Below are 20057 nucleotides of genomic sequence, written 5' to 3'. Positions count from 1 at the left end.
CAATCTGGTTTACGGTCAGGTTATGGATGTGTCACTGCAGCCTTAAAAAGGTCCTAAATGATGTCACCATTGACCTTGATTCTAAGCAATGTTGTGCTGCTATTTTTATTGACTAGGCCAAAGCTTGTGATACGGTAGATCATTCCATTCTCGTGGGCCGGCTTAGGAGTATTGGTGTCTCTGAGGGGTCTTTGGCCTGATTTGCTAACTACTTCTCTCAAAGAGTGCAGTGTATAGTGTCAGAACATCTGCTGTCTCAGCCACTGCCTGTCACCAAGTGAGTACACCAAGGCTTGATGCTAGGCCCCACACTCTTCTCAATTTACATCAACAACATAGCTCAGGCAGTAGGAAGCGCTCTCATCCATTTATATGCAGATGATACAGTCTTATACACAGCTGGCCCCTCAATGGATTTTGTGTTAAACACTCTTCAACAAAGCTTTCTTAGTGTCCAACAAGCTTTCTCTGCTCTTACCCTTGCTCTGAACACCTCCAAAACAAACGTAATAATGTTTGTACCATGTTTTGTGCTGCTACCATGTTATGCTGCTGCCATATTGTGTTGCTACCATGTTGTTGTCATGTTCTGTTGCTACCATGCTTTGTTGTCATGCATTGCTGCCATGCTGTTGTTGTCTTAGGTCTCTCTTTATGTAGTGTTGTGGTGTTTATCATGTCGTGATGTGTGTTTTGTCCTATATTTTTATTTTATTTTTTATTTTTAATCCCAGCACCCGTACCTGCAGGAGGCCTTTTGCCTTTTGGTAGGCCGTCATTGTACTTGCCTAGTTAAGGTTAAATAAAATAAAATAAATTATGAAATTAATCAACCAATCAATGTATATGCAAAAACAAACAATTCTGAAAATCACCTGCAATAGAGCATGCTGGGAAATATGATATATGGTTCTACATAGAACCCTTCTTGCCATCTGAAGAATCCTTCTTGCCATCTGAAGAATCATCAAAAACCCCTTTAATTCAAAAGGTTTTCTGATCAAAAAAACCTATCCCTCTGCAAAGAACCCTACTGGAACCCTTTTTAATAAGAGTGTACACAGGCTTGAGAAGTACCAGCAGGGCCGTGTAGTCTCTAACATCAATGGGAGGCCTGTGGGGTTACTGATCCCTTAGCATCTTAGAGTGGATAGCAGAGTAAAGCAAAAAGCATTGTCAATCCGGCGTTTGCATTGACTGTATAGCATTTACTGCGATGCGGCCTCTGCAGAAGTCCGGGGATTCATACTTCTTGCACTTTGAGGAGCAGAGCTGTTGTGAAGGAAGTTGTCAGCGAAGGGAGATTGTGTTTATACAGGACGTTTGCCTGACCTACCGTCAACCAATCATGTCAATGTGGAGCTATAATGGAGCCCTCTGCATTGTTAAAACATTTGGGAGATATGAACACATTTTCTGTACTACAGCAGCCTCTTGATACTGCTCTATGGTGACATTTGTCTTCAGAAGGACTCACCTCCCTAATGAACATGCATACCAGGCTTCTGAAAGAGGATGTGTGTTGTAAACAAATCAAATTTATTTATATAGCCCTTCGTACATCAGCTGATATCTCAAAGCCTACTGACATGTTGTTTTTGGAATCACAGAGAATAAAATGTGATAAATGCAAGAAAGAAAGAAGTAAAGACGAAACCGGAAAGTCCTGTTTGAGGAGGGGAAAAAATAAAGCCCTCCCCTCTGTCTCTCATTCTTTCTATCGCTCTGTCTCTATGCAGCTGTCTAAAGCAGCCAAGCCAATTGCAGGTCTCAAGTTCCAGTGGTGTAAAGTACTTTAGTAAAAAATACTTTAAAGTAGTACTTAAGTTGTTTTGAGGGTATCTGTACATGACTTGACTAATAATATTTACTTTTACTTGTCTTCAGGAATGTAGTGAAGTATGTACTTTTTACTCCATACATTTGAATGCTTAGCAGGAAAGGAAAATGGTCTAACTCACACATCCCTGGTCATCCCTACTGCCTCTAATCTGGCGTACTCTCTAAACACATGCTGCATTTGTAAATGATGTCTGAGAGTTGGAGCGTGCCCCTGGTTATTCGTAAATAAATAAAATCTAGAAAATATGGGCGTCTGCTTTGCTTAATATAAGGAATTTGAAATTATTTAAACTTGTACTTTCACTTTTGATACTTAACACATTTTAGCAGTTATATTTACTTTTGATACTTAAGTATATTTAAAACCAAATACTTTTAGACTAACTCAAATAGTTTTTTACTGGGTGACTTTCACTTGAATCATTTTCTTGGTATCTTTACATTTATTCCAGTATGACAATTGGGTACTTTTTCCACCAATATCAAGTTCCTAAAGACAAGTCTCTCACAGTGCAGCCAAGACACTTAGAAAAGTAGTGCCTAAGAACAGAACAGGAGAAGTACCCCATAGCTCCCATAGGAATAGACTAAACACGTACAACACATGGTTAGGAAGGGACTATGTCCTGAGATTGTGGGTTGTAGACATTATGCAGGTACTATTCATCTGCAGTGGTTATACACCATAGCGCTGTGCACCATGATGTGAAGTTGCATGGAAAGCTCTGATGAGAAATTATACCTTTTTGAAAGCTAAAGAAGACCCATTGGGTTCTGTCAGTGCATGCAGTAACCAACTCAACAGGCAACTACCAACTTGCTGCTGGTAGAACAAGTGTCCGGCAGCTCAAATCACCCTGTATCATTGGTGCAGCGGAGAGAACAGTTTTTCAGGTGCACATTGAAGGGCTCTCTGTGGAATATTTCATACATCAATATCAGATCAATTTCTATAAAATCTTTGCAACTGAAAATGCCGTCCTCAGGAACTTCAGCTTGCAACCAACATAGTATAGCCTACATGCACAAAAGATGTGAGTAGACCTCCTTGTGCATGAACATGAACACTTTGGGATATGCAACCATGGCAGATCATTAATGGATATTAAACCAAGAGGAAACTTTACAGCATGACTTTACAGCCAATGCGGAAAGTTTTCACTGATGGGAGGGTGATCTTTGAACTAAAGGCAAACTCCACGTCCACACACCCCTGGCAGTATGGACAAGGGCCCCAAGGCAGCAACCAAAGATAATGATTATGTAACCCTCAACTACCAGTGCAGTCAGTTTGTGTCCAGGCTAGAATGTAAAACAATTTCCAGTAAAATGCACAGTGCATTACTGGTAGCAATTTGCCAATAAGTTATTGTAATTTATTTTACACTACAGCTATTGTATTTCATTTTATGGTAATCCATTTTACAGTACCAACATGTTTACTGCATTCTAATTTACAGTATATTACTGGAATTATCCATGCCATGACATATTACCCAGTGTTCTTTGCAAGTTTTAATTTTTACATTTACATTGTGGTAATTTAGCAGGCACTCTTGCCCTTAGCAACTTACAGTCACTGCATTCAATGAAGGTCGATAAAAAGAACGCTTATCACAGTCATAGCAATTAAAACATGTCTATAACCGTTACTTAAAATGTTGTTATAGTTAAGGATCCATTGGTGAAAATAATTGTATACTGAACAAAAATATGAATGCAACATGCAACAATTTCAAAGAGTTTACACAGTTACAGTTCAAATGAGGAAATTGGTCAATTGGCTCTAATCTACGGATGACTGGGAATACAGATATGCATCTATTGATCACAGATACCTTCAAATAAATGGGCCTCGGGATCTCGACATGGTGTTTATGTGCATTCAAATTGCCATTGATAAAAATGCAATTGTGTTCGTTGTCTTTAGTTTCTGCCTGCCCATACCATAACCCCACCGCCACTATGGGACAATCTGTTCCCAACGTTGACATCAGCAAACCACCTGCCCACGATGGTGCCGGAGGAGATGGCTGCCGTTTTACAGGCTCCTAACCAGCTGTGCTATTTTGTGTGTTTTTTTTTCACATTGTTTGTAACTTATTTTGTACATAATGTTGCGGCTACTGTCTCTTATGACCAAAAAAATAGTTTCTTTATATCAGAACAGCGGTTACTCACCTCGAACTGGACAAAGAATTTTTCTTTAATGAGTCCGACGCGAAGGATATACTGCTTCTCCAAGACCAGGCCCAAATCCCCATTATTCGTGTAAAGAAAATACGGAAATTCAAGTGGCGGAGATTGGGTTGCCTTGTGAGAATTTTTTGACGAGTGGGTAACCCACCTCTACCATCCGTTCTATTGGCCAACGTGCAATTACTGGAGAATAAAGTGGATGATCTCCGTTCGAGACTATCCTAGTAATGGGACATTAAAAACTTCTTATGTTCCACTGAGTTGTGGCTGAATGACGACACAGATAACCCAGCCAACTGTTTATTTTCTGTGCATCGGCAGAACAGAACCGCTACGTCTGGTAAGACGAAGGGTGGGGTGTGTGTCTATTTGTCAATAACAGCTGGTGCGCGATGTCGAATATTAAGGAAGTCTCAAGGTATTGCTTGCCTGAGTACCTCATGATAAGCTGTAGACCACACTATCTACCAAAATACTGTATTACACTGTATTTCATTGCTCTGGCATCAAGTTTTTGTTTATTTATTTCACCTTTATTTAACCAGGTAGGCAAGTCGAGAACAAGTTCTCATTTACAATTGCGACCTGGCCAAGATAAAGTAAAGCAGTTTGACTCATACAACAACACAGAGTTACACATGGAGTAAAACAAACATACAGTCAATAATACAGTAGAAAAATAAGTCTATATACAATGTCAGCAAATGAGGTGAGATAAGGGAGGTAAAGGCAAAAAAAGGCCAAGGTGGCGAAGTAAATACAATATAGCAAATAAAACACTGGAATGGTAGATTTGCAGTGGAAGAATGTGCAAAGTAGAGATAGAAATAATGGGGTGCAAAGGAGCAAAATAAATAAATACAGTAGGGGAAGAGGTAGTTGTTTGGGCTAAATTATAGATGGGCTATGTACAGGTGCAGTAATCTGTGAGCTGCTCTGACAGCTGGTGCTTAAAGCTAGTGAGGGAGATAAGTGTTTCAAGTTTCAGAGATGTTTGTAGCTCGTTCCAGTCATTGGCAGCAGAGAACTGGAAGGAGAGGCGGCCAAAGGAAGAATTGGTTTTGGGGGAGCCCAGAGAGATATACCTGCTGGAGCGGATATACAGGTGGATGCTGCTATGGTGACCAGCGAGCTGAGATAAGGGGGGACTTTACCTAGCAGGATCTTGTAGATGACCTGAAGCCAGTGGGTTTGGCGACGAGTATGAAGCGAGGGCCAACCAACGAGAGCGTACAGGTCGCAGTGGTGGGTAGTATATGGGGCTTTGGTGACAAAGCGGATGGCACTGTGATAGACTGCATCCAATTTATTGAGTAGGGTATTGGAGGCTATTTTGTAAATGACATCGCTGAAGTCGAGGATCGGTAGGATGGTCAGTTTTACGAGGGTATGTTTGGCAGCATGAGTGAAGGATGCTTTGTTGCGAAATAGGAAGGCAATTCTATATTTAACTTTGGATTGGAGATGTTTGATGTGAGTCTGGAAGGAGAGTTTACAGTCTAACCAAACACCTAGGTATTTGTAGTTGTCCACATATTCTAAGTCAGAACCGTCAAGAGTAGTGATGCTGGATGGGCGGGCAGGTGCTGGCAGCGATCGGTTGAAGAGCATGCATTTAGTTTTACTTGTATTTAAGAGCAGTTGGAGGCCACGGAAGGAGAGTTGTATGGCATTGAAGCTCGTCTGGAGGGTTGTTAACACAGTGTCCAAAGAAGGGCCAGAAGTATACAGAATGGTGTCGTCTGCGTAGAGGTGGAGCAGAGACTCACCAGCAGCAAGAGCGACATCATTGATGTCTACAGAGAAGGGAGTCAGCCCGAGAATTGAACCCTGTGGCGCCCCCATAGAGACTTCCAGAGGCCCGGACAACAGGCCCTCCGATTTGACACATTGAACTCTATCAGAGAAGTAGTTGGTGAACCAGGCGAGGCAATAATTTGAGAAACCAAGGCTATTGAGTCTGCCGATGAAGATGTGGTGATTGACAGAGTTGAAAGCCTTGGCCAGGTCAATGAATATGGCTGCATAGTATTGTTTCTTATCGATGGTGGTTAAGATATCGTTTAGGACCTTGAGCGTGGCTGAGGTGCACCCATGACCAGCTCTGAAACTAGATTGCATAGCGGAGAAGGTGCGGTGGGATTCGAAATGGTCGGTAATCTGTTTGTTGACTTGGCTTAGAAAGGCAGGGTAGGATAGATATAGGTCTGTAGCAGTATGGGTCAAGAGTGCCCCCCCTTTGAAGAGGGAGATGACCGCAGCTGCTTTCCAATCTTTGGGAATCTCAGACGACACGAAAGAGGTTGAACAGGCTAGTAATAGGGGTTGCAGCAATTTCGGCAGATAATTTTAGAAAGAAAGGGTCCAGATTGTCTAGCCCGGCAGGGATCCAGATTTTGCAACTCTTTCAGAACATCAGCTGACTGGATTTGGGAGAAGGAGAAATGGGGAAGTTACAGTGAATATCTCAGTATTGTATTAGCACTAACCAGATATAGTCAGATATACTGTATATCATGGTGGTAATCCATCTACATGACAGGTGTGGCATATCAAGAAGCTAATTAAACAGCATGATCATTACACAAGTGCACCTTGTGCTGGGGACAATAAAAGGCCACTTTAAAACGTGCAGTTTTATCTCAAGTTTTGAGAGAGTGTACAATTGGAATGTTGACTATAGGAATGTCCACCAGAGTTGTTGCCCGACAGTTTTATGTTAATTTCTCTACCATAAGCCGCCTCCAGTATCGTTTTCGAGAATTTGGCAGTACGTCCAACCGGCATCACAACCGCAGACCATGTGTATGGTGTCGTGTGGGTGATCAGTTTGTTAATGTCATGTTGTGAACAGATTGCCCCATGGTGGGGTTAAGCTACGGACAATGAACAAAATTGCATTTTATCGATGGCAATTTGAATGCACAGAGATACAGGGATGTGATCCTGAGGCCCATTGTCGTGCCATTCATCCGCCACCATCGCCTCATGTTTCAGCATGATAATGCACAATATCATGTCACAAGGATCTGTACACAATTCCTGGAAGATGAAAATGTCCCAGTTCTTTAATGGCCTGCTTTATTCACCATACATGTCACCCATTGAGCATATAAGGATCGAAGTGTACGACAGCGTGTTCCAGTTCACGCCAGTATCCAGTAACTTTGCACAGCCATTGAAGAGAAGTGGGACAACATTCCACATGCTACAATCAACAGCCTGATCAACATTATGCAAAGGAGATGTGGTGTCATACTGTGTGAGGCAGTATGGTGGTCACACCAGATACTGACTGGTTTTCTGATCCACGCCCCTGCTTTCTTTAAAAGGTATTGCTAAACAACAGATGCAATATCTGTATTCCCAGTCATATGATATATCCGTAGATAAGGCCTAACAGATTTAATAAAATTGACTGATTTCCTTATATGAACTGTAACAGTAAAATCTTTGAAATTGTTGCATTTATTTTTCAGTATATGTTTATTCAGTATAAATGTTATTATTAAGTAACTACTGCCACATATCACTTCAATTGGTACAGCACTCTCACTAAAGGATGCAACAAATATAACCACTTACAAAGCCTTAAAATATGTTAATGATCAGCGATTCTTTCTCTTCACACTATATTTCTCCACAATAAACCATCATTTACAGTTTGCTGCAGTAAATATATAGCAAAACAGCAATACAGTACTTTGCTGTTGAATTGTAATTAAAATCAAATCTGCAATTTCTAATAGTGCATATTTAACTATATACACTGTATATTTCAGCATACCAACTGATATTTTGTGTTTTATATCACCTGCAATTTAGACCCTAACAAAAGCATCTAAACTGACAGTGACTACTGGGCAGAACAGATCAAAGGGACATGGCTAGCAACTCAAATATTAAAGGTTCTCTGGTCAGAGGGTGTGCTCGCCACCACCCACCCCGAGATGCAAGCACGGCAGGGCCCCGCCCCCGGGGGGGCCCTGCCGTGATTTTCCAAGGGCAGTACCAAGTCCCGCCCGACACCCAGCTGAGCGTGGAATCGAGCGTACCCATAACTACCCGGACCAGCATACAGCGTGAAGCCAAACCACAAAACATAAATAACAAAAAGCTAAACATACAATAATCCTACGCCCACCCCCGATTGGAGGAACTCAAACATTTACACTGTACATTTGTGTATATAACTATTTCAACGCTCATCAATTCTACCCTTCAGACAGCCACAGATCAACCCAAATTTCCCAATAAATCATCATTGTAACATTTCCCCAAGCAATACATCTCTCCATTCTCCCATGGCGTCACACTCGGGACTTGAACCTCCCCATCTGCAACATTTCTGCCAAAATTGCCCTGAAAATAAACATTTTACCCAAGGCAGCAATGATATTTCCTATTGACTGACTGTGGTCCTTCAAATCGCCTAACAATAGAGTTTCCAGGTCCAACCGCACCCTGATATTATGGCATAACAACCATTCCTGGACCTGACTCCAAAAACAAGCTACCGACGGACAGTACCAAAAGAGATGCTCTACAGATTCTACCTCATGGCAGAGTCTGCAACTGTCTGACTGTTGAATTGTATATAATATCTTATATTAAAAAAAGCTAAAATGATGCATCAGTTGTTGTCTTGTATATCAGTTCATACCGGTGCCATGGTATTCGGACATCGAAACTCTGTTCCCAACTATCTTGTATGTAGCGTAGTGGCCAACCCTCTTGAACATAAGTGAAACAGATTTTTTACAATCTATATTAGCTATTTTAAACCATTTATGATGTTTAATTGGTGGCAGACAAACAAATGAATTCCAACTCTGTATGGCTTCATTTAAAATAAGGTGACATTAAACAGGGTTCCACTGTCAATCCACCAGAAATTGATAGTTTTAATCTGTATAACAGCAAAGAGCCCCTTTTAAACATCGGACATGCCTCTCTAAGAGTAGCTTTGAGAGAGAGAGGTGTTTAATGCCTTGATATTTAGTAGTTTTAGCTCTCCAAACTCAATAAGAAATGAAAACAATTTTTTGCTGATACTTTGATCTGTCTCCTATATAAACATAATTGTTAGGGAACCACTACCACATACCAGTTAAATTGGTACAGCATTCTCACTAACGGATGAAACAAATATAACTGCTTATTAGACACACCTCAAAATATGTTAATGAGTAAGAAACAACAATACCCCACACCCACTAGTGTTCAAAAGGGTTTTGGCACTCCAAAAATCCAGTATTGATATTGTCTTCTGAATCACAGTAAATTACTGGCAGCAATTGGCCAGTAAAGTTACTGTAGCGTTTCAGGACAAGGTTTGTAGAATTCCTGAAATACAGTATATCATCGTATTCTGTGGGGACACAGCATTCTCACTCACGGTTGCAATAAATATGGGCAGCAGGTAGCCTTGCTGTTGGACCTGAAAGGTCGCTTGTTTGAATCCCAGAGCCGGCAAGGTGGAAAAATCTCAACAACTGCTTCCTGGGCATCTATTAAGGCAACCCCCAACACTTCTCTGATTTAAAGGTTGGGTTAAATGTGGAGGATACATTTGGTTGAATGCATTCAATTGTGCAACTGTCTAGGTATCCCCTTTCCCCAAATATAGCTTATTTAAGGCACACCTTGAATTATGTCAGAGACTCCCTAAACTGAATATAGAGTAGGTCACCGTAGAATGCACAATACCTTTCTGTAAACACTGTAGAATGCACAGTAAAATACAGTAAATGTGTTACACAGTATTAATTATGGTGCATTGTCAGAGACTCCCCTCCCACAATGCACCATAATTAATACTGTAAAACACATTTATGGTATTTTACTGTGCATTCTACAGAAAGGTCTTGTGCATTCTATGGTAATCTATTGTATTCAGTTTATACAATATCATAATATGTAATTGTATCAGCTAAGTTACTGATACAATTACAAAACGTCTAACAGTATATCCTTACCAAGCCTCACAGAGAATACTGTGACCCATGTGTAACAAATTCAGAAAAATAGTGGATGACTAAAAGAAGGCAACAAATGGGTTAAAATCTCAACTAGCCTGGCTGTGGAAAAACCCAGGCAGCATTCCTGTAGCTTGGGGGACTGGGACAGGTACAGCAGGATTTGGGTCAAGTTTCAGACTCACAGAGGAAGTGTGCAATTTGGCACTGAATGCCACCCTCAGAGTGGGGTCACAGCCAGGGCCTGCCATTATCAACAGCGACCCTGGAGCAATTGGGGTTAAGTACTGTAGCTTGCTCAAGATTTTTCACCTTGTCGACATGGGGATTTGAACCCAATGCTCCAACCTCTAGGCTACATGCCGCTCCAACCTCTAGGCTACATGCCGCTCCAACCTCTAGGCTACATGCCGCTCCAACCTCTAGGCTACATGCCGCTCCAACCTCTAGGCTACATGCCGCTCCAACCTCTAGGCTACATGCCGCTCCAACCTCTAGGCTACATGCCGCTCCAACCTCTAGGCTACATGCCGCTCCAACCTCTAGGCTACATGCCGCTCCAACCTCTAGGCTACATGCCGCTCCAACAACTGTACTCCCAGACAAACATTTTAGCTCCATCACTGAATATGTCCTCAACACCGCCTCTCACCCCTATTTGACATATCAAGAAAAACTTGATATAAAAGTGTAGGCTAACTGGTGCATGGGACAATAAAACATATATTTTTGTCTTAACTTAACACTTCTGCAATGAGAAAAATCTAGAACATTTTCTATAAGTTAAAAGCATATCCTAAAATAGAACAACTCTCTCAAGCTCCAATTATTAGGGTAAGGCTCCAATAGGGCCAACATTTGTTACTTTGATTCAAGGAGTGTGCAGTGCAACATGTAGCTAGGCTACATGTTGCACTGAACACTCCTTGAATCAAAGTATGCGTGGGAAAAAATCAAAGTATGCGTGGGAAAAAATAACGTAACAATGTCTTGCATGTGCAGCTTGGAGTATAAGACTGTCACAAAACTCTCATGTGCAGTTGTTTATTCATAGTAGTAACCGAGTACAAGAGTTATGAACCGCCTTACATCACGAAAAGCATGTATCGATATCCATGTCCGATGCGCCGGCGTGCTCGATGTGAAATCAGATTATACAATAACAATGGCCCCAGATATCTTGTTGCAACAATATCCATTCATAGATTTTCTGTTATTTTGCTGAAAATATAAATATGTATGGAATAAATTCCCTCAAAAACATCAGTCGATGAACACAGGCAAATTCGAATCGTAACATTTCAATTCTATGTCAACACCATATAGACATAAAGTAATGCAATTCACATCAATATGTGCAATAATAAAGCGCTCAAATTGATCTACCTTACAGTAGACAGCCCGATCTGAAGCCGCCATATCGTCAGAAATCTAGGTGCGTTGAGAAACTGTCAGTGCGAGATCGGGAGGAACGAGGAGAGAAAAATAGTCCCCTTCAACACGTCCTTGTTTGTCTCCTAAACAACGCTGTCGCTGTCAAAATTCCCCACCACACAGACCATAGAGCTCGACCCACCCGCCGGAACTGACGTCATAACTGACAGCTGAGGCAAAGAAGCACACACCCCTGACACACCTATCATTTCAACGAATAGAAAAAGTTCATTAAAAGATCTCAATTGTCGAACTCGCGTCCTCGCTCATCGTCTCCTTCTCAACATCCATTGGATGAGAAAGCCAGAGGTCCCGCCTCTCTGTCCTTCTCCTCCAATAGCTTTTGAGAAGGAGGAGGGGAGAGAGCACTCGAGAAGAATGATATTGAGATTCTCCCCATGTCTTTTCCTTGTTCAGGACGCCTCTTAACAATGAAATGACGTGAGGGTGCAAGGCAAGAACAGTCCGCATCATCCAACTCTGTCCACTCGTAGCTGTTTGCCAATGTAGTAGGAAAGAATGTCACAGAAGCATCAATAACACTAAATATGGGCATTATAAGAACTTTCATGCTCCACTTTTATGCCCTCATATCTACATTTACTCAATGTTTATATACCTGTATTACCATGTTATAAACATAAACACACACACAAACACACAGGTCGTTATTGTAAAATATAATGGGTTCTCAATGACTTACCTGTTGAATAGTGGCAAAATAAACACATTCCACTTCAAGTGCCCCTACTAGTTCCCTGAATCCCTTGTCATGCCCCCCTCTGCCTCCACAGCTCACCACTGGCCCTAGAGAGTACACTCTTAAAATATGCTGGGTTATTTTTGACTCAGCCAGTTGGGTCACTTGAAAGCCTTGTTCACATTGGCAGTTTGAAGTGACTCAAATCCTATTTATTTGCATATCCGATTCTCCTGCAGTCTGAACAGCCAAAAAACACCTGTACTATGACCACTAGTGTAGCCATTTTACCTTTGTAGGTGGTTTGAAGTCAGATACAAATCAGATTCCTGGCCATGTGACTTGTGTCTGAATGGTCAAATCTGATTTATTTACCCTCAAGTGGCTTTTAGACTGTTATTTGACATATCTTGTTGCTTGCTAGCTACTCTGTTTAAAGTTTTGACAAGACAATATAGTAGCTAACTAGCTTGTTAATTGTTTACAAACAAATCAGTGAATGTGCTAGAAAGCTAAACAGCTACCTAGCTATCTAGTTGACTGCTGTGGCTAGCTATCTAGTTGACTGCTGTGGCTAGCTATCTAGTTGACTGCTGTGGCTAGCTATCTAGTTGACTGCTGTGGCTAACTAGCTAGTTGACTGCTGTGGCTACCTAGCTAGTTGACTGCTGTGGCTACCTAGCTAGTTGACTGCTGTGGCTAACCAAAAAGGACTTGTTTTGAAAGTTGGATAATTTATTCTTTGAGGCTTTAAACGTGTTCTTACACTATACTTTTGAACATTCAAAGCAACTGTGAAACATCCGTGGCCGGCATTGTTGCCACCTTAGCTTGCTACATAACTTCTGAGCAATAGGAAGCATGAGCACCACCAATCAGCCTACACCACTGTGAACACACACCTGTTGTTACTATGACCACTAGCGTAGCCATGTCAGCAAATTACTGCTGCCTGAACACACACAAATTCAATTTGGTTACTTGTAACTTGCTGTTTGGACAGTCAGTAGTCCAAAATGGATTTAAAAAACAAAACTGATCTGAGCATTAAGGCCTGCAGTGTGAACAAGGCTTCATTCGTTATTGAGCTATGATCCACAGCGTTAGAGCAGAAGACTGGAGGCGTGGCTTAACAGGGCGTGGCTGTCAAATAGTTATTTTTGGCCACCTGTGAGAGTACATGTAATTCTGGTTAATCTATTCTGTTGTATTGTCAACACATGTTAAGGGTGAGCACTGACACTTTGGTAGCTTAATGAGGCTTACACAAGTTGAGTTCCTCAAATGCCTATGCGTATCCCAACGTTGGAGTAGTTACAACTTTATATTATTTAAACAATGTTATTAATTGTATATTAAAAAGTTCATTCTTATTCCCATGTAAAATATATTTTTGAGTGACAAAAATATTACCCGTAATATTTGTTTTAGATAAAAATGCTACATTGTGTAGAAAATTACTTTATCACTCATGTCTGAATACTAGGAAGTTTGAACAGACAGGCTGAGTGGGCATGGGGGCCTATATTCATGAGCTCCCCCTAACTGACAGCTCTTTGAAACACCTATGTCAAACAACTTGAATGTAGTGAGCAGCATTATTCTCTTACACTACTTTGGTGATACACAAAGCAACTCAAACATTGAAATTGCATCATTTATACATCTCCCATTTGCACATTGCTTGTAATGTTGTACACAGCAGCACACATGCATGTGTTGACTTGGCAACTATATCAGAGTCTTGAAACCCCCCCCCCCCTTTTGTTCCAAGACCCCCCCTTTTGCACCAGACACAGATTAATAGTGAAACATATAAGTATCTTTGCCATAGATTAAAACGGTAAACTTTGTTAATATATTTGCTGACAGTTTACAGTCAAATGTTGGCACCAGTAGAGTAGCTATCTTGCTATATAAATCACGCCCTTCTGCAAACACGCCTTCTCCGATGTTGGTTACAAGGCATAATTTAGTTAAATTGGGTAGAAGAATATCACGTTACCATTGGTGTATTAAAATGAGAAAGTTAGGGTGATGTTACAATGTGCCTTTAACAATCCTGCTTCCTAAATCCAAATTGTTTGACACAGGGCTGGGGACCAGTAACTTCATGATGAAACTTCTCTTTTCATTCTTTGATCTGGTTTAATCCAAGTATCATCAAAATTCAAGAAACCTATTATTTTGACTGTTCATGACCATAAAAATGTTTAAAGTGCAAATTATTGAAGAAAACTTAACATTTACCGTGTACAAAAATTACATAATGAACAGGAATGACATGTTCGCTCACAGGTGGCCAAAAATACCTATTTCAAAGAAACACCCCCAATAGGCCACACCTCCTGAAAATAATCTATGGATCACATTAAAAAAAGACATCCAGTATGAAAGTGAATAAAAACTGATGGCTAAATTAACCCATGTTTGATTAATCCAAAGATGTGACCTATTTGGGGCTTTGGCAACCCATGAGGATAAATGTAATTCACTTTAAGTTTGTGCACCATAAGTTTGTATTTTTATTCAATTGTTTTGCACATCACACCTTCTGATCTAAATTGCAAACATAACATGATATGGTGGATGGTCTCCTCTCAGCTGATGGAGCTATCTCCGTCCATCTGGAAGGTGACCCCAAGCGTCCTGGTGGTCTCTGTTTTGCTGGTTTTCTGTTCTACCTGATAATTCATTGCACACAATTAACTCAGTCCCTAATTAGAGGGAAAAAAAGAAAACATTTAGCGGAAGTTGGTTCAAGGTCCAAAGTTGAGTTTGTGGGCGTTTGGTATATGACGTACAGCAGACACGTGGGAGTACTATCACTGACCTCCGGGTCTTGTGCTTCCAGGTGTGTCTGCTCGCTGCTCAGGGTGTCCTTCCTCTCCTCTACAGATCCAACACCTGTCCCGGTTCCAGGTTTCCTCCAGATGTGACGCTTGGCATTCAGGTCAAAGAGTTCAATCTCAGTTTCATCAGACCAGAGAACATTGTTTCTCATGGTCTGAGAGTCTTGAGGTACCTTTTGGCAAACACCAAGTGGGCTGTCAAGTGGCTTTAACTGAGGAGCGGCTTCAGTCTGAACAATCTACCCTAAAGGCCTGATTGGTGGAGTACTGCAGAGATGGTTGTCCTTCTGGAAGATTCACGCATCTCCACAGAGGAACTCTGTCAGAGTGACCATCGGGTTCTTGGTATTCCTCCCTGACCAAGGCCCTTCTCCCCCGATTGCTTAGTTTGGCCGGGTGGCCAGCTCTAGGAAGAGTCTTGGTGGTTCCAAACTTCTTCCATTTAAGAATGATGGAGGCCACTGTGTTCTTGGGGACCTTCAATGCTGCAGAAATGTTTTGTTACCCTTCCCCAGATTTGTGCCTCAACACAATCCTGTCTTGGAGCTCTACGGACAATTCCTTCGACCTCATGGTTTGGTTTTTGCTCTGACATGCACTGTCAAGTGAGGGACCTTATATAGACAGGTGTGTGCCTTTCCAAATCGAAAGAATTTACTACAGGTGGACTCCAATTAAGTTGTAGAAACAAGTCAAGAATGATCAATGGAGAAAGGATGCACCTGAGCTCAATTTCGAGTCTCATAGCAAAGGGTCTGAATAGTTATGTAAATAAGGTATTCCTGTTTTTTATCTTCAATAAATGTGTAAAAAATGTATTTGTCATTATGGAGTGTTGTGTGTAGATTGTTATAGAGATTTAAAAAAATATCAATTTTAGAATAAGCCTGTATGTAATGTAACAAAATGTGGAAAAAGGCAAGGGGTCTGAATACTTTTCCGAAGGTACTGTACATAGGCACTTTACATTACAAATTAAATCCATAATTAATTTAAAATTCCAAAAAATAAACCATTCAAACAATACATAATCAATTTACATTAGATAAATAAACAAAGGGTCATCCAATCAAACAAAAACAAAACAAAAGCAATACATATATATTTTTTAAAGTCAGTCAATCAGTCACTCCGTCCACAATGTGTCTGTGTCCTTGTGTTGTGGTAGGGGAAGGGATGTGGTCTGGGCTGGCAGTTGCTGAAAGGAATTGACAGGTGTGGTTGGTCGGTGCTGTTTCCAGGGTTGGTGCTGGTGTTGTGGCTTGGACTGGGAAAACCTGGGTTGGTACTTCTCTTGAGACTGGGACTGGAGGCCAAGGGTTGGTGCTGGGGACCGGGAAGAAAAAAAACAGGAACCAGTAATTGGGGCTGCTGCAGGTGCTAGGTCAAGATTTGGGTCTGTAGAGAAGGGGAAGGACAACCTGAGCAGCGAGCAGACACACCTGGAAGCACAAGACCCATAGGTCAGTGATGGTACCCCCCTATCGCCTGCTTGCTCTGGGCATAGGTCTAGAGCTTTGGTCCTTCTTCCACGCCTCTTCTAGTGTGCCGATGAATGGTTCCTAGTCCTGGTCTGATTCTGTGAGAGGAATAAGTGCAGAGGGAGAAATGGATGGAGAGGGATCAGGGGATGGGGGGGGTAGTGGAGGGTATGTCCATTGGCCTGGTGTTGGTGCATGAGTGATGCAGCGGCAAGGCTGGAAGAAAGAAGGAGCAAACAGGGCCCGGGACCAGACCCACCTGGCCACAGAGCACTCACAAACAGTTGGTAGGTGTGTTCAATGCTAGTGCTTCCATGGGGCAGCTCAATGTATGTACCTTGTTTATAGATGGATTCCCTAGTGGGGAGGTAAACATGAACAGCCGTCTGGAGAAAGTCCTTCTGTTCGGAGTCTGTTGTCAGGGTCATGACGTTGGGTTATTGGGGGATGGGTCCAGGTCTTGGTGTTGGCCTTGTCATGGCAGATTTTGATATGGACCTCTAGCGGGTTGCTTGTGTTGGGTGGTCTTGACATGCCTCCCCACTAACTACCTGGTGAAACCCTGTACTGTCTTGGTGATGGAATGGGGAATGCTGGGGGGGGGGGGGGGTGAAGGCAGTTCAGAGGGTCCAAGGGGTCTGGACTGAGGCTGGCTGGTTTGCTGTTGTGCGGGATCAGGGACAGGAAGGGCTACAGGATGTGGCTCTGGGTCATTAAGGAGCAGGGTGGAGGAGTTAGGGGCATTAGGGGGCATGATAGGGAGGTCTGGGTCCATTGGTGGTATGATGAGGGGTCTGGGAGGGGGAGACGGTTCATCAAAGGGAACAAGGGGTTTGGCGGGAGTGTTCGCTGGCGTCGGGGGTTTGGGTTCTGATTTGGCGGGTCGTGTTTGCTGGAGTCAATGTTTGGGTTCTGGTGTGGTCTTCTGGTCTGGTCTCTTGTTGGTCTGTTGTTTGTCTGGTCTTTTCCATTTGGTCATTTTTGTCCAGTTTGGGTAGTTGTCATCTACGAACTGGAATTGTGTGGTGAGGGGGTCTTCCGGTTTTATGACCTCTCTCTGAGTTAAATGGGGCTGAATCTACGCACTTTCAGAATTTTAACCAAAAGTATTCTAGTAACTGGGGGGTCCTGAAACTGCCTTCAAATGATTCCTGTGGCGCTGGAGGTTTCACAGGGCAGTTCACGTCAGACGGCACAAAGCCCATTCCTTTCTGGAGAACTACCCTGCTGAATTCCAGGCGGGTCATGGTTTCTGGTCTGGTGGTTGTTGTTGCTGGTCCTGCTGTTCCCTGGCGTTTGACGGCTCCATCCTTGGCAGGCTCCCCGTTGGAGATTAGTGTCAGCCTCACTGCGTCTTTGTGGCTTATCGAAGTATGTATTTCAATACTTCTGAGTATTTTGTCATTTGTATTACACTGTATTACACTTTTGTAACATAATTTTTACGGGAAATACAAAATACTTTCTATTCATTTTTTCATAGCAGATCACTATGGTCCCCTTTCACCTTGCATTGGTGTCAGAAGTCTGATGGCACTATGGTGTGATAAGAGCATTTGCTAAATTAACTAAACAGAAATGTGTATGTAAAAATGGACAAATGTAAAGCACGCTGAGTATTATTCCAGTAAGCTCCACCCAAAACAAGGTTTAGTCTAGAAGGAATACATATTTTGTCAAAATTAACGTTTCATAGCAGGTTTAGGATAATTAACGTAGCAGGTTAGGAGAATTAGGTTAAGTTGTATGCCATCTAGCCATGACCCCGAAACAAGGCCAATAACATAATGAATACAAATGTAAATGCAACATGCAACAATTTCAAAGATTTTACTGAGATACAATTCATATAAGGAAATCATTCATTGTAAATAAATTCATCAGGCCCTAATCTATGGATTTCACATGACTTGGAATACAGATAAGCATCTGTTGGTCACAGATACCTAAAACAAAAAAGGTAGGGGCGTGGATCATAAAACCAGTCATTATCTGATGTGACCACCATTTGTCTCATGCAGCGCAACACACTCCTTCGCATAGAGTTGACCAGGCTGTTGTTGTGGCCTGTGGAATGTTGTCCAACTCCTCTTCAATGGCTGTGCGAAGTTGCTGGATATTGGCGGGAACTGGAGCATGCTGTTGTAGATGTTGATCCAGAGCATTCCAAACTTGCTTAATGGGTGACATATCTGGTGATTACGCAGCACATGCAAGAACTGGGACATTTTCAGCTTCCAGGAATTGTGTACAGATCTTTGTGACGTGGGGCTGTGCATTGTCATGCTAAAGCATGAGGAGATGGAGGCGGATGAATGTCACGACAACGGGCCTCAGGATCTCGTCATGGTATCTCTTTACAGTCAAATTGCCATAGATAAAATGAAATTGTGTTCCTTGTCCGTAGCTTATGCCTGCCCATACCATAAGCCCACAGTGGGGCACTATGTTCACAACGTTGACATCAGCAAACCACTTGCCCACAAGACACACGTGGTCTGCGGTTGTGAGGTCGGTTGGACGTACTGACACATTTTCTAAAATGACTTTGGAGACGGTTTACAATATATTAACATTCAATTCTCTGGCAACAGCTCTGGTGGACATTCCTGCAGTCAGCATGCCAATTGCGCGTTCCCTCAAAACTTTAGACATCTGTGGCATTGTGTTGTATGACAAAATTGCACATTTTAAATTGGCCTTTTATTGTCCCCAGCACCTGTGTAACGATAATGTGGTTTAATCAGCTGCTTGATGTGCCACACCTGTAAGGTGGCTGGAGTAGCTTGGAAAATGAAAAATGCTCACTAACAGGAATGTAAACAAATTTGTGCACAACTTTTTAGAGAAGTAAATTTTCTGTGCATGTGGAACATTTTTTGGCATATTTTATTTCAGCTCATGAAACATGGGACCAACACTACAAGTTGTGTTTATATTTTTGTCCAGTGTAATACCCTGTGTGCTTTGCAGTTCATTTTGGTATGTCCATTTTCACATAAACATTTACATATTGGTCATTTGGCAAACACACTCATCCAGAGTGACTTACAGTCAGTGCATTCAACTAAAGCAACACATATCACAGCCATAGCAAATAAAACGGTTCTGTAACCGTTACTGAGAATGTTGTTGCTGTTTGTGTCGTCTACTTGAAAATGTCCTTCTGTATTTTAAAATACTAAATACGTATTTAAATTAAATACATTTCAAAGTACAATTATTTTCTAGATTATTTTGATACGTTGCTCTTTATTGTATTTGGTAGTTTTGCCCATAGCCTGATGAAAAGGTCATATAATTCTGTCCAAACAAAACAGGCATACCAGGGCAGGAGGACCTTGTCAATGAGAAGCTTGTATAAAATGTCAAAAACACTTAATTCTAAATAATTGTTTTCATGTAGCTTAAATTCTTCGGCCACGCTAATGTGAAAAATACGAAAACCAGTCCATATCATTGTGAGGAATACCAAACGCATCATAGCGTGGAGTATTAAGTTACGCACAGTTCATATGATTTAGCAGAACATGCATTAAAACCTTGAGGAGAATGTGATAACATATGGATA

The 20057-nt window shown here is 41.8% G+C and overlaps 1 protein-coding gene across 2 annotated transcripts in view; it reads right to left on the bottom strand.

The window, feature by feature from the left end:
* pparab (peroxisome proliferator-activated receptor alpha b) overlaps window positions 1-11564 on the bottom strand; it is a 61128-nt gene extending 49564 nt beyond the window's left edge. Inside the window, exon 1 of one of the 2 annotated variants that reach the window (XM_020456443.2) lies at window positions 11411-11564. The gene's annotated coding sequence lies outside the window, so the exon portion shown is untranslated. Of the gene's footprint in view, window positions 1-11405 lie in introns of both variants that reach the window. The other variant, XM_020456442.2, reaches the window with a different exon arrangement.
* Window positions 11565-20057: the final 8493 nt, after the last annotated feature.

This window comes from Oncorhynchus kisutch, linkage group LG22 (genome assembly GCF_002021735.2).
Source record: "Oncorhynchus kisutch isolate 150728-3 linkage group LG22, Okis_V2, whole genome shotgun sequence".
In the NCBI taxonomy this organism is placed as follows: domain Eukaryota; kingdom Metazoa; phylum Chordata; class Actinopteri; order Salmoniformes; family Salmonidae; genus Oncorhynchus; species Oncorhynchus kisutch.
The sequence above is the reverse complement of the archived record's forward strand: the minus strand, read 5'-3'. Positions and strand labels throughout refer to the sequence as shown.